The 14292-nt window shown below is 39.9% G+C and overlaps 1 protein-coding gene across 2 annotated transcripts in view; it reads left to right on the top strand.

Annotated features, from left to right (window-relative positions):
• The window catches only part of SLIT3 (slit guidance ligand 3), a 482576-nt gene that overhangs the window by 45529 nt on the left and 422755 nt on the right, over nt 1-14292 (top strand). The window lies entirely within an intron of this gene.

Below are 14292 nucleotides of genomic sequence, written 5' to 3'. Positions count from 1 at the left end.
TGATTTACTTTCCTGTGGTGTGTTTCTATTTTCTGTTCCTTATTGTGCAGATTCACATGTTTGTGTTTTGACTGCGGCGAGAGGTTTAATTTCTGTGATATTAAACTGCCATTTAGTAAGGGATTTTTAGGGGATGTGTTATGTTTGCTTGTGTGTAATTGTAATTTGGTAGAGCATAAATATCAGAGGGAAGAGAAACCACAGAATTTTTGTGTTCTTCATCCATTCACCAGGATGACGTCAAGGTGACTTATTTTGAATTCTCTCTATAAAGTTACAGAAACCATAGAAAGTGTCAGGTTCGCATATCTGGTTCAGACTACATGTCCACAAAGTGCATATACTTATTTTATTTTAAAAATAAGTGCTTATACTCATTTTAAAATAATGGAGGTGGCTACAAATTCTTTCGTTTGGAAAATTATCTTTCCAAGTGAGTCAGGCTTTGCCAGATAGACCAGCAAAGTTATGGCTGATGCCTTGTCAGGCAGGAGGAGAAGAAATTACGGAGAAGCAAATAATTTTTTCTTTGAAATATAAAACCTGTGTTATAAAATGTTTTGATGGCATCAAAGTTCACTTCAATAGCAAGAGAAGGATATAATGAACTTGGCATTATTTGTTTTTGGTAGGAGGAGGGAGAGGGTGGTGTTAGAACAATAACTGGATGATTTTCCAAATAAATCTATTTTTTAAGTGTATAAAAATAAAATGGATGAGCAGGTGCCTGTGTAGTTCCTATCAAAAAAGGAGTAGTCAAAAACTGTTTGAAATAATTTTCTGGATCCTGCCAAAGTTAAACTCATGATCCACACTGGCTTTTTGAAATTTGGTAAAACTGATCTTTTAATGCTTGAGCTTGTTTATGGAAAATCAGATCCTAAGACTTGTGATTTGGTCAGTGAAATTGTGAAGTTATTAGTGGGTGGCTGAAAAAATTCATGTCCATTCATGTGGGGATTTTATAATTGTTTTATTGCATCTATGTGCAACCAAACCATTTAGACAGTAAATTTCTCTTCCCGTGGAAATACAAACCCCATGGTGATAATGCAGATTAATTTTGGAATCAGATGACTTTAAAGAAGTAGGTTCTTGGTTTGTGTTAATAAGAGGCAAGCTGAAAAGTGCTGTGCAACAAGTGATATTAACATTTTCGAGAAATTCTCTAATGAACTTCTGGTGTTGTCGAAACTTGCTCATGAAAAACTGTACAAGTCACTGCCATTATTCTGCAGATATAAAAAATATATTAAAAAATATAAGCTATAGATGTGTTTTAGTCTTAAAATCTGCTTGGAAAAATCTTTGTTGGACTTGTTTTGCAAGCTTTGTCATGGCTTTTGAATTCACTAGGATATATCTGCTGAATGGATTTTCTTGAGCTGAACAATTTGGTTCCATTTCCTAATGTTCTTTGCATGGTTTTTAAATTTTACATCTTGAAACTCTGCTTGAGTACAAAGTGTGAGCTGTGACATGGTTGCAGATAGCATAATCTGGTCTCTGGAAGGTGCCAGTTGTATTTATTTGTTAGAAGAGTTGCTTGACGTGGGTTGGTTGTCTAAGGACAAGATGATGCTTTCCAGAGAAAAGCTTTCACAGAGTTTACCTGGATCTCTACAAATTCCAGTTTAACGTGTTGGAAATTGCTCTGAGAGTGGTCTCGTTGTACCTGGATGTGAGGAGAGGAGCTCTCTGGTAATTTGTGGTTTCAGTGGAATGCTGTGTGTGTTGATAACTCGTGTGCATCTGTCCTTGCACAAAGAACTGAAGCCAGAGTAGCTGAGGCTGTTCAGTACCACAGTGTGTTTTTCAGTAGGTCATGTAATCATGATGCATTATAGCCCTTAACAGCAAGGGCAATAATTTTGCTTTTAGAATATAAAGATTGTAATAAAGTTCCATAGAATGGAGTGATTAATCTGAAAGCTGTGTTCTGTAATGCCTCCCAACGGGTGCTGTTGGAACATTTGTCTTTATTCACTGACATCCTTTCAGTCTTGCTTACTGTTGAGCACTGCATTAGATAGATCACTTTAACTCTGTTTGTCAGAAGAAACTCGCTTTTTCTTTTGAAGATACAAGTGTTATATAAATACAGTGTGTATTATAAGCAAATAAATCTTAGCTCAAGTGAACTGTTACAGTTCCAAGGGTAGTTTGGTTGCGTGTTTTTCCGTCATGGGAGAAGAATGAAAAATTTGCTTCCTACTAGAATTTATAAAAATACACCCACGCATATATATATGGTTTCTCTCTATTGTTTCATGTTGCTGTCTTGGTCCCACTGCTGGTAGATTCAGAGCTGTTTTTTCTCATTTCTGCTGTGCCTTGTGTGAATGCAGCAGTGCCCCTCTGCTCTCACTGCCTGAGTGCAGGGGCAGTGCTGCTGCATTCCTCCCTGCAGCTGCTCTCACCCGGCCTCTCCAGAAAAAAGCAGAGCTGAGAAAGTGATGAAAGGGCATAAAAGCAGTGAAACAAAAATCTATAGGACAGGCTGATGCAGGGGTGAGGTAGATTCTGTGGAATTTACGAGCAGTGAATTTAAATGAACATTAAAAAGTATAGATAAGGCTGGTCTTAATTTTAATTTTCCACGGTATAGTATAGTACTTCTGCTGCCACATTTTCCAGCTCTTGACTCTGAGTTACTCAGACATTACTCTGTTATTTTCTTCTCAGTAATTATTATCCTCATAAAATAGGAAGTCCACAACTCAAGTATTTTAATTTTGTAAGCTTGCTACAGCTCAAACAATGCAAAATTTTCAAGTACTAAATATTTCAGTGCAGTATGTCCAGATTGTAAGATTTGGGTTCATTCATTGGATTGAAGAGCTCCTAGTCTTGTCCATGGAGGAAAGAGAGCTGAATTCTGTGATTCTGAAGCTGCCCTCTCCAGCAGGCATGCAGTGAATGTAACAGCCCATGGCTTTGTTAATGAAGGTAGGAACTAGACTTTCCTAAGATAAAGCTAAATAGAATGATGACATTCTAAATTTAGTGAGAGTGTGAAAATGGAGCATATTTATTATCATGGCTAAAATTTGGTGGAGATGGAGTGATGGAGCTGCTTGAACATGCAGGAATTTTTTGTGCTGGGGGGTTTCAGGGAGGACCTGTTGATGTTTCAGGAGTAGTTAAAGGCTGAAAAAGCAGCTGAGGTCTTTTCTGTGTGTTCTGCCAGCCAGGCTGAAACCTGGGGCTTTACTGGAGGCACCAGCTTTGTTTCTGTTGGTTGGTATCAGCAGCGTCTCTTCAGCCCTGCTGGCAGTCAGAATGCAGGACCTGGTTTCATGTCAGTGATGTTCTTGAAAAGCTGCAGGACAAACCTGGGGGTTCTCCATGTGCCCATGGCTTGGGACAGCAGTGCTGCTGTCCCCGATGTCCCCGTGTGTGTCACCAGGTCATGCTCAGTGCATTCCCACAGCAACCCCCTTTCTGATAACCACTGAAATGGAATTCAGAATATTTCCCAGATTATAACCTCAGCCCTCACTTCAACTCCAGGTACCTTTGGCTTTTTTCTCTGAGCCTCTCCTAAATGCTAAGCTTCAGGATATCCTTGAATCTTTTACAGGGCTGGTTGGGCTTCGTTGTCACATCTGGTTGGTATTACCAGCAGGAATATATATAGTGAAATAAACCTAAAATGGAATGTGAGGCGTCCCACAAAGTGAGTTTCTCATAAGGCTTTGAGCCTTTTCTTCTAGAAAGAGTGGCTTTGAGACTCATGGATTTTGTTTGCTTTGGTTTAGATAAGGGTTTTAAGTTTAAGTTGGATGGTGAGTGAGCCCTTGATTGGATTCTCTGGTGGAAATGTTTCTCATTGCTCTGTTGCCTTCATTGCCTAGGTTTTAAAGCTTCTCAACTGTTTTATCTGGGATAATTATCTAATAATTCAAAAAGCAGGCACTTTTAATGAGAAAAATGAATCAAGGAAAAGACATTTTTAATGAATTGAGAAATAAAAGCATGAAAGATAATTTTAATAGTTTCAGATACTTACTAATATCTATCCATAAAGGAACAGGTATTTTTAATACAGGTGATGAAATGCACAGAAAAAGTATAATAAAATGAAACGTGTAATTTAACAGCTATGAAACTAGGTTTTGATTCTAAGTCAATTATTTTCTTATATCCAAGACAACTTGTGAAATTTATCTGTAAAGGTTGTAAGCAAAGATTTGTGTCTGCTGGAATCCTGTTTCCTTTGTGTGCAAAGCTTGTGTGTAAAATGACTGTAGTGCATCTGCTTTTCACTAAAAAACAAGTATTCTAGGGGTCCATGAGATACTTATTTATCTTTGGAAACAAAAGGGGGGAACAAGCTCGTTTTCCCACAAACACCCTGTCATGTAAGAATATATTTGTTTCATTGTTGAAGCCTCTATACCTCAGGCTAGCTGCTAAGTAGTCATGGGAAAGCTCCTTTGTGTGTGTGAAAAAAACCTCTTAGAAGGGCTCTAAACTCAAGTCTTGCAGTGAGAATTATTGCCTCTTCCAAATTTATAGCCATGGACCATTTGTTGGGTCTATTTACTTTTAATGAACTGCCTTAGCTGTCTCTTGACTGGGCGAACCAGGCTCTGGAAACTTCGATACTGAAATCTGACACCAAAATATCAGGATAATGGAAGCATCCATTAGACTCTGAAATTAATTTACTTACTTTTTGAGTACTATCAGAACCTAGATTTTATTCCAAAAATGAGTGTTTTAGTTTGGAAGCAGAGCCCTGTGATCCTGAGCTGGGACATTTTGGGTCCATGACTGTGTGCCCAATACCTTTGTGTTTAAATTTTCTAGTTGTGGTGTCCCAGTGTTTAATCATATTCATTTACAGTTATTTCTAAGTGTTTTATCATATTGTTTTATCATATTTCTAAATGTTTTTTCATATTGTTTTATCATATTGTCCCAATGTTTTATCATCTTCATTTACAGTTATTTCTAAAGTAGGCTTAAGTAGCATGGAAACATTATAAAACAAGTTATTTGTTTTAATGAAATGGCGTTTTCTCTCAGTATCAGGAGCAGCCATTCAGTAATGAATTTCTTGCTGTTAACATGGTGTCAGTATTTGCAGCACTGTGAGATTTGTCAGAGCTGGATCAGTGGGATGCTTATTTCTCCTCTAGTGGAATATTTTGAAAGTTGATTGATAGATGGATAAAATAGTGAGTAGGTACTTGCAGCACACAACACAAATTCTGTGAGTAGCCTTAAAGAGAGGCAATATTTGGTTTTAGCAGAGTCCCAGAATGGTGAGGCTGTGTGCTGGGCTGACCCTGGTGGGACACTGCTGCCCAACGCTGCTCTGTCACTGCTCTTCTCAGCTGGGCAGGGACAGAAAATCAAATGAGAGGCTTGAGGGGTGAGATCAGAGCAGGGAGAGAGGCCTGACCAGTGTCTGCCACAGGGGGATATTAACTTTACTGACAGTGAATCACGGCAGAGCAGTGTTTTATTTTCAGAAATTGCTATTTGCCATCTCTTTCCTTGACTTGTTCACTTCCTTATGTGTGCAGTATGTGTATTTGATTTTGTGTATGTACTTTCCCTGAATGATTCCTGGTGGGAGCAGCTGGATCTGTTTAGTTATTGCTCTAGTTAAGAAGCTGTAAATACCATGTAAATATGAAGGTGTTGTCACCTTCCCTGAGGACACTGCTGTGCTGCAGTGCCCAGATGAGTCTGTGCCTCCTGCCTGGCACTGGGTGAGTGCAGTGTGTGTCACATTTTCCCAGTGTTTGCTTTCCTCTGGCTCCTGTGCAGCTCAGGTGTTTATTGCAGCCAGGGGTTTGTTGCACATGGCTGATTTTTCCAGGATTTGCTGCTGGAAGCTCTCTGGGAAGTGTCACTGGTGACCCCTCCTGTGCAGCCCCATGCTCAGCCCGCTCAGAGCCCCAAACCACAGCTCCTGCTCAAACTCTTTCATCTTGTGGGTGTCATTAGAAGCTGTGCTTGGAAAAGCAACCAGATCATACATTTTCTTAGTGTCCTCTTTATTCCTCTGTTTGTTCTCTTTCTAGAGAGAAGCTCTCCCAGATTGCTCCATTATCATTTCCCATTAAAGCAGGATCCTGACAATTCAATTGTTGCAGGGGTTTGAGTTAGGGTGTTGCCATGACAAAAGAGCATGGATTTGTAACAGGGTGTTTTTGTGGTTTCATTCACATCCAATAATTGTAGTTTTACTGTGTATAGATCACAGCAGCTCCTTTCAGAAGACAGTAAATAATTACAGTAAGTGTTTGCTGGTCTCTGGGGTGCAATTCTGGCTTGGGAAAGATGTGCATTAGGTCAGGGGCTTGTGCTGCAGATAGCTGGATGACATTTACACCATTTATCAAGCTGAAGTCATTGTACATCTTCTTTTGGGCTCTGCTTGGAAATAATGTATTTAATTTTTTTTTTTAATACAAGTACACCCCAATTTTATTTGAAGAGTCTAATGATCTTCTTCTGTCTAAATTAGTGCAGAAAAATAATTAAAAATATAAAATATTCTAAAGTTACTATTATTTTGAGAGTAGAAAACAAGGGAAAACATGTTGAAAGCCAGAAGGCTTTCTTCCTCAGGGCTGCTATTTATCCCCTGTGTGAAATTGGTTCTTTGAAATGATAGTGTGCAGATGTCTTGTTTCCCCTCTTAAGGGAAACAGGCACCACTGGGGAGGAAAGGGTGTTTTTGTGAAAATTGCTGCTGGGTTTTAGTGGCGTCTCCCTTCTAAGGAGGCTCCTATTGCCAACTTGTGATCAGGTCATCTTATTACAAAGCTATTTAAGGGAGTTTGTGGCAAAGGATTATACATTTCCAGAAGAAATGCCACACATGCAGATTAAGCATAAGTCTGCTTTGGAAATAAGTTGTTTTACTCTGATAGCTGGGTAACTCCTTCCTTGCATTTCCAGTGTTTTTTCCTTTGCTGATATTTCCTTTGCATTAAATGTTACAGTGCTAGGAGAATAAATTTTGAAGGGTGACATCTTTTCATTGATATTGAGCTCAAGAAATCAGGAGGCTCCGAATTAGTGGGATCAATTTGCCATTTAATTATTTGATAATTATTTGGTAGCCTTAGCTATGCTGCTGGGTGTCCATTTTCCTGAATGTTGGGGTTTTTAAAGCACTCTCAGCTACATTCAAGTTTCAAATCACAGGGCTTGGAGATAAAACATTAAAAATACTGTAATCGGTTTCTCAAAGCAATCCTGAATAGCAAAATGCTCATACCAAGAGCAGCCTTGTGAGCTCACTAAGTACAGACCATGATTATGCATAAACAGAGCCCTTGTAAGTAGTTTCTGATGCTGCTTAAAATTTACTTTATTCTTAGTATCAAACAAGGAATACTGAAAAATTCAGTGTGTGCTCACAATTAGACATCAATTCCCATCAGAGTTCATTCTTTTTGAGAACATCCTGGAGGTGCTTAGCAAAATCAGGCTTTTGTGAACTTGTGCAGGATCTGCTGTGGTTTGAGTGAGCCCCAGCAAGGGCAGCTGGATGGGGCTCCATGGTCAGTCAGCCCCTGACTGAGAGCTGCACATGCTGAGGGTTCTGGGGGTGGCTCTGTGTGCTCTGCCAGCTCTGAAATGTGTCCTTATTAACTGCCTCCAGCTCCTGTCTTCAGAGTGATGAGTTTAAATGGGGGAAAAACAGTGACAGCTTCTGGTTACCAGGGCTTCCACATGACTGAGCTGTTATGTCTCAAAACACAGCAGTTGTGGGTGGGCATTATTGGCTTGCTGCTTTAGATTAGGCTTCAGAATTTGGGCTTTTATTTTTGTTTTTTTTTTGCTTCTGTGAGCAGCAGTCAAGTTCTGTAGGTCCTGCAGTGCTGGGTTCTGGTTCCTGGGGTTGATTTGTGGTGGTGGCAGGGTTGGTGGCCCCTGCAGGGTGGGTTTGTCTGTGGCACTCAGGGGCTGCTTTGGAGCCTGACAGAGGATTGAGTGGCTGTGGGTTTGCAGCTGGAGATGAATTAGGTTGTATCACAGGTATATTATTACTGGGGGATTCTGACCTGATGGTTTATAGGCAGTTTCTTTTCCGGAAACTGGATAACCCTGGTAGTCTGTGCAGCTCTAAGTTTGTCTGGCTCAGATTTACTGCATTTGCTTTGTTCATGTGGCTTTTTTTGGCCTTGCCATTAGAGCTAGTCAGCAAATGTCAGCACATCACGGTGTACTTGCACTCAGTATGTTATATTATATATACTATATATAGAGTGCATATATAATATACTATTATATATATATACTATATATATTATATAGTATGTTATGTATACTATCCATATTGCTGTATGGATATTGCTTTTCTTGTTTGAAAATTTCCTTTGAATCAATTAGTTGTTATGTGAATTTTTTTTGCCTTTCCCCTTCAGCCTGAAAAAGCTGAAAAGTCTTTTCCTGAGTGTTCAGTGCTTCAGAGCTGCTGGAGGCTGGTCCATGGTTAGAATGAGCAGTGGGAAATTCACTTGTAAATTGTCATTACTGCAACTAGGAGACAATGCAGGGTGAATATGATTGTCTTTTCCTTCTGGTGAACAGAGATTAGAATGCATTTGGCATTATTTTCACACTGAGGCAGTTTCCTCACACAAAGCAAATGTAGGAACAGATTGAACTGATGACCTGAAGTGCAGACATCTCATCTACGCAACAGGAAAAATATCATAATGATAATGTAAATATTTCTGCTGCTTTCCATAATAGACTGTCATCCTGAGGCCAAAGAGGAGTTTACATTTATCCTCTTGTAAAAGTCCTTTCAAATACTTTGGAAATATGTTGCAGATAATGAGAATTTCTTTTGGTGTGTGTGGATAGTGGAAGTAGGGGGCATGATCACTGGTGCAGAGATACTAATGAGTGTTAAATTACAAGTGCTGCATGGGAAATCTTGATTTTCATCAGCGTCTTTAAAAAGAAAAGGCCATTTCCCATCAGCAGTTTTCTGGCTTCAGCTCTCCTGGTTGTTCCATGGCAGCAGAACCCTGATTTACCTACAGAGATTTATTGCCCAGTCAGAGTGCCCCATGAGTTAAGGCTTTGGTGGATAAAATGATGCAAGGCCAAATACATCCTTGTTTTAATTATCATTTGATTTTCTTCTTGAAATCTGCAGTGTGTACAAGGGGAAGCTTAAGTGAGGCTTTCTGGAGCTTTTCCATGTGTTTCACAGGGGTAACAGGCCATGCCTGTTTAAAGTATTTCAGACACTTAAAGGTCCTGAAAATGAAAGCTGCTATTACTTTTAAATGCACTGGGTTTGCTTTTGAAATACAGTCATAAATGCTCCAGGATTTCATTTTGATTCCAGTGCCTGCAGTTGGGAGAGCGTTGGGATTGTAGCCTGGGGCTGTGTGTGCCTGTGAGAAGGGTCAGGAGTGAACCAGGGGATTTCATCTGGAGCCTGACACAGCCCCACGTCCCCAGAGCAGACTGCACTGTAAAACTTACAGGGGCAGAAAATATTCATGAAACAAAATTAAAATAACCCATGCAAGTCATTAAATGTTACAGGGCTATGAGAGTAAATTGGCGAGGGTTGTTTATCATCATCTTGCTCTCATGACTAAGGATGTTGTACAAGGTGGGCCTTTGAGCTGCTTTTATTTCTTCACTCAGTGTAACACACTGAAAACAAAAGGTCACAGCACCATGTGTTATACAAAGTTCATGAGCTGATTTTTAATGTTTCCCTTATACAATACTTTGGAACTTGGTGAGATTATTCAAATATACCCTAATTGCCACTGTTGAATGTTGAGATTTTCTACAATGAAAATGCAAATACTAGTGAGAAAATGGACTGAAGCATATTTGAAATTAAGTACCTGCCTTTTGCTTTGCTCTGTTAAACTCCCTGATGGGCTGTTGCTAAAGACATCTATGCAATGTTTTCCTCAGGAAACAGCTGATATAAATTTAGCCCATTCCCATTGATCTACGAAGGAATGTTAAGTTTAATGTTTTGAATGGTTTCCATGCATGGTACAACATCAGTGCTCAGTGAACTGTGAGGGGAAAAATGCTGACAAGAAAAGCATCTGATATGAAACCAAATATTGTGCTTGTACAGTTAGTTCCTTTTGTTGGGAGAATAATCCTGTGTCCTACCACACAGCCACAGGAACAGACCTGCCTGTAAGTTCTGATAATCATCAGAATCAGATGAAAAATCAGTCAGCCCTGCCTCACTGTCCTGTCTGGGACTGAAGAGGGCTGCTGAGTGCATTGGGACATTCAGTCTCTGAGCCCCAAACTGATTTCTTTACAAGCATATGCACAAAGTGACTGTATCTTCAGAAGCACTGGATGGAATTTTTGCTTTTTCACCTTGAGTTTGTACTACCCTGCTCTACTTTCTCCCAGTAACTCCTTGATTAACCCCATACCTTAGAATCCCTCACTGGGAGCAGAGCTGATGGTTGTTGTGCTGGGTTTTTCACTAGGACCTTTTCTGCAGAAGTGGCAGCCTTTGCAGTGCCTTGGTGTTATTTGATCCCAGAACCTGCTGGTCTGCAGGAGGTTTTTCGCTTAAGCACCTTCCCTTCCTGGGCTCCTGCTGTAGGAAGGGCTGCACTGCAAACTCCACCCTGGGACAGTGCCTGCCACTGCAATAAAACCCCAAATCCGTGTCCTTTGCTGGGTGTGTGGGGAGGACACCATGGCACACCCCAGTGTGAGCCAGGGATCTCAGTGGGGCTGTTCTGGTGTTTGCCATGGGATGGGAAATGCCCAGCTGTGCTCCAGAGTGTCCCTGCCTCTGACGGGAGCTCACATTGCTCAGGTGGGCTGCTCACTTTGGGCTCCCAAGGCAACATTGGTGGTGTATTTTGATAAAGTGTAATTTACATGCATCACTAATTGCAGGCTCCAGAGGGACCATGGTTATTTTTTTCCTGACAGGACAGAAAACAAATTTCCCATAAGCCTGGGGAATGCAACATGCCACTTGCCCCAGTTGGTGGTGAACTTCAAAGGAAAACAGTGTTTCCTTTTTACTGGCCTCGGGTTTTGCACTATTTTATCTTCAAAACTGGCATTTCAATTGCTTGAAGGGAATTATTTTCCTTCTCTGCTTGTTACTCTATTTTTCCCAAATGGCATTGCTGGTTTTTAAAAATGAGGACCACCTCACTCTCATGCAGCTGGAGCTTATTCCAACTCCTCTTTAATGAGGTAAACCCATTTCATTGTGTTTAAATAAGCACATGAACAAAGGGCCAGTTGCTGGGCTGGCCTGTGGATAGCTGTGGCTTGCAACAGGCCATGTGTCGGGTGTCAGACTTGGCAAAAATATCAGCTAGGCTGTTTTTCACTTTGTACTTAAGGTTTGTAAATAAATACAGCTTTATGGAAAGTGTAAATGCTATACCTTTAAAAGTTGAGACTTCTTTATTACCAGTCTGTTTTTTCCACCTCTGTAAATTCATGGGAGAGAGTCCTTGCATTCTAAAGAATGAAATGAAAAGGGGGAAGGATTCCCCTCTTCCTTTAGGGCACATTAAACATGCCATGGAATATGGAAAAGTGAGGATTTGTCACTCTGGTTTGACTCTGTAGCCTTGCCCTGAAAATGAGGAGGGAATTGAGTTAGCAGAGACTTTCTGAGGCATTTCTGTGTGTGTGCCCCAGTGTTTGAGTGTCAGACTGGCAGCAAAAATTCCAGAGTGAGCTGCACTCTGGGCTTTCAGCCTGGCCTCTCCCTTATGTACAGTGACCTGAAAGATTAACACAGTTAAAAACTGAGGGGAAGCAATTTTAATGTATGAAAATGTCCAGTATTCATAAAGAAACAAGCTCTAGCAGCTCCCAGTGAATATTCAGTGTGTTGCTGGGGATGCTGCTGTGCTGAATGGCCAATGACAATCCTTCTGTGTAACTTTAAACTGCACTTTTTAAATTATGCAGTGCTTAGATACTTCACTTAAGTTATTATTTAAGTAAATTTCCACAATTGACTTCATCTGCACAGGTTGGGGGGATTAGTTGAAGAAATAATCAGTGGCTTGTCTTGGATCAGCAGTCACTGGGTTGTCAGGAGTTTTTTCCCCACTAATGTGCCTGCTTTTTAGGGTTTTCATATTTAGCATTGTGTTAGCCAACCCATTTGTTTCTTTCTCCTGTAGAAGGAGATTTTTCTGGTTTTCTTGCCAGAAATATGAGAATATATATACAATACAATATAAGAAAGAATGGAGCACATTAACCTCATCAGCATTTAACTGGCTGTGTTGTGAGTGGGAAGTTGAACCATATGACCACAGAGGTCCCCTACAACCTGAAGGATTCTGTGGTTAAATATGTTATTTGCAGTATTTAATGCAAGGGCTTGGAAGCTTTCAGCTGGTTGAAGGTTTGGCAGGTACTGTGGATGGGATACCAGACTGTGAAGTTTTTCCTTTTTTTGTTTTTTTCTATTCAGAATGAAAGATTAAATGTAGCAGACAGGATTTTTGTGGGTGCTGGAAGAGCCTGTGCCTAAGAGGTGCAAGGCTGTGCTCATCATCAGGATGTTGGAGTATGAGATGTTGGTTTTCAACTCCCACAACCCTGGAAAGGCTCATCAGGAGCCAGAACTGATGAACTGCTGCTGAGGAAAGGAAATTTTAGCTGCATCCCACCCTAAATTGTGCTGTTTGAATCCACTTTTAACATTGACTTTGGTGTCCTTTTCAGAGGTAGGATGTGCCTTACTGCTCAGTGTTTTTTAATTTTATTTTCTTGCATCTTTTGTGGGAGGAACTTATTCTCTTGATCCCTTTTGTGAATGTGTCTGGTTTCTGCTTTGCTTAGAGCCAGCCTGTAAAAGCAGAGTGGCTGTGCTGGGATCACTGTGTAACACAGGCACAGAGATTCTGTTTGAAAACAGGATAAAAAGGAAAAAGGGGGGAGGATAGTGGAAATCCTTGGGGTTTTCCTTCCCAAGATCCTGTTTAAAGTGGACTTGGCATGGATGGAGGACCCAGGTTTTCCTGCAGGAGGAGGGATTTCAGGACTGGCTGCTCTGTGTTCACGTCCAGGGGTAAAATCTGACAGAAGGGCACGCTGGGCTCTACCTCCCATTATCTGACAACATGGCCTTTGAATTTAAATGTTATTAACTTAGTTTCAGGTTGCGGCTACAGGAAAAGGTTGGGTCTCTTTCTCATCTTAATCTGATGATCTTGATTTAATTTTTGAATTTATTTCCAAACAGTCTCTAAGGTAATGTTTCTACAACATCAACAATCCATTTAAATTACAGAAAAATCCCAACTATTTTTAAAAAATAGTTAAAAGGAAATGATGTCTGAGGGTCCACTGGGTTATGCTGAATTTCAGGCATATTTTAAGCTGCTGCAGCTCTGTGCCCATGCCACAAATGGGGTTTGTGTGTGAAGATTCAAATGGGCCCAACCAATCATTTCATGATTTTGCAACTTGTGGTAAAACTAAGGAAAATGCAACACTGTATCTTGCATGATGATACTGGTGATACTCCCCTGTGAAACTGAAGGGAAAGGTTTCTTAAAAGTGTCTTCAGGAAGGCTCAACTTGACTCATTTAATTAAGTTACTGAATTACAAACTTTTACTTAAATGTGTAAATCAAAAGGGTTTTTTCAAGTAGTGGGTTTTTTTCCCAAAAAACCAATTTTTTTTAAAGTTTTTCTGGCAGCCATCTGTACGCAAAATATTATAACAAAAAATTCCAAAATCTCACATCTGTGTTATGCAGATTAATTAGTTTGAAGTTCTTGGCTAGTTGGCCAAAGGAATGATTTATGCTGTGGAGACTGCCATGCCAGGGACAGGTAATATGTGAAGTAACTGTTAAATATGTGGATGAGACAAGTACTTCAATTTTAGGAAGATTTATTTTTGAAGAAAAAATGAGATATTTAAAACGTTTTTCTGATTTAATTTTATTTCTGTAATAAAAGACAAATTCAGTTTGTGAGTTGATTAGAACCATATAATATTATTTAGTGGTTCCTCATTTTATATTTTCACAGACTAAAGAGAGACATCACCTCATAGTCCTGCATCTTAAATAATTCCAGATAGCATGATTATCTTTAATTACTTAATTATTAAATTATTCTCTACTTTGTCATTCTGAAAGGGTTGCAAATAATTGAGTACACACTTTACACAGTAAATTCTCATGAGCCCATACCTCCCACTCCTTACCATGTAGTGATGCTGCTTATTGAGACTAGCACATTATTGATTAACATTTCATAGGGTTATGCACTTTATAATTCCTATGAGAAAATGCAGAAAT

This window comes from Zonotrichia leucophrys, chromosome 13 (assembly GCF_028769735.1).
Source record: "Zonotrichia leucophrys gambelii isolate GWCS_2022_RI chromosome 13, RI_Zleu_2.0, whole genome shotgun sequence".
NCBI lineage: Eukaryota > Metazoa > Chordata > Aves > Passeriformes > Passerellidae > Zonotrichia > Zonotrichia leucophrys.
The sequence above is the reverse complement of the archived record's forward strand: the minus strand, read 5'-3'. Positions and strand labels throughout refer to the sequence as shown.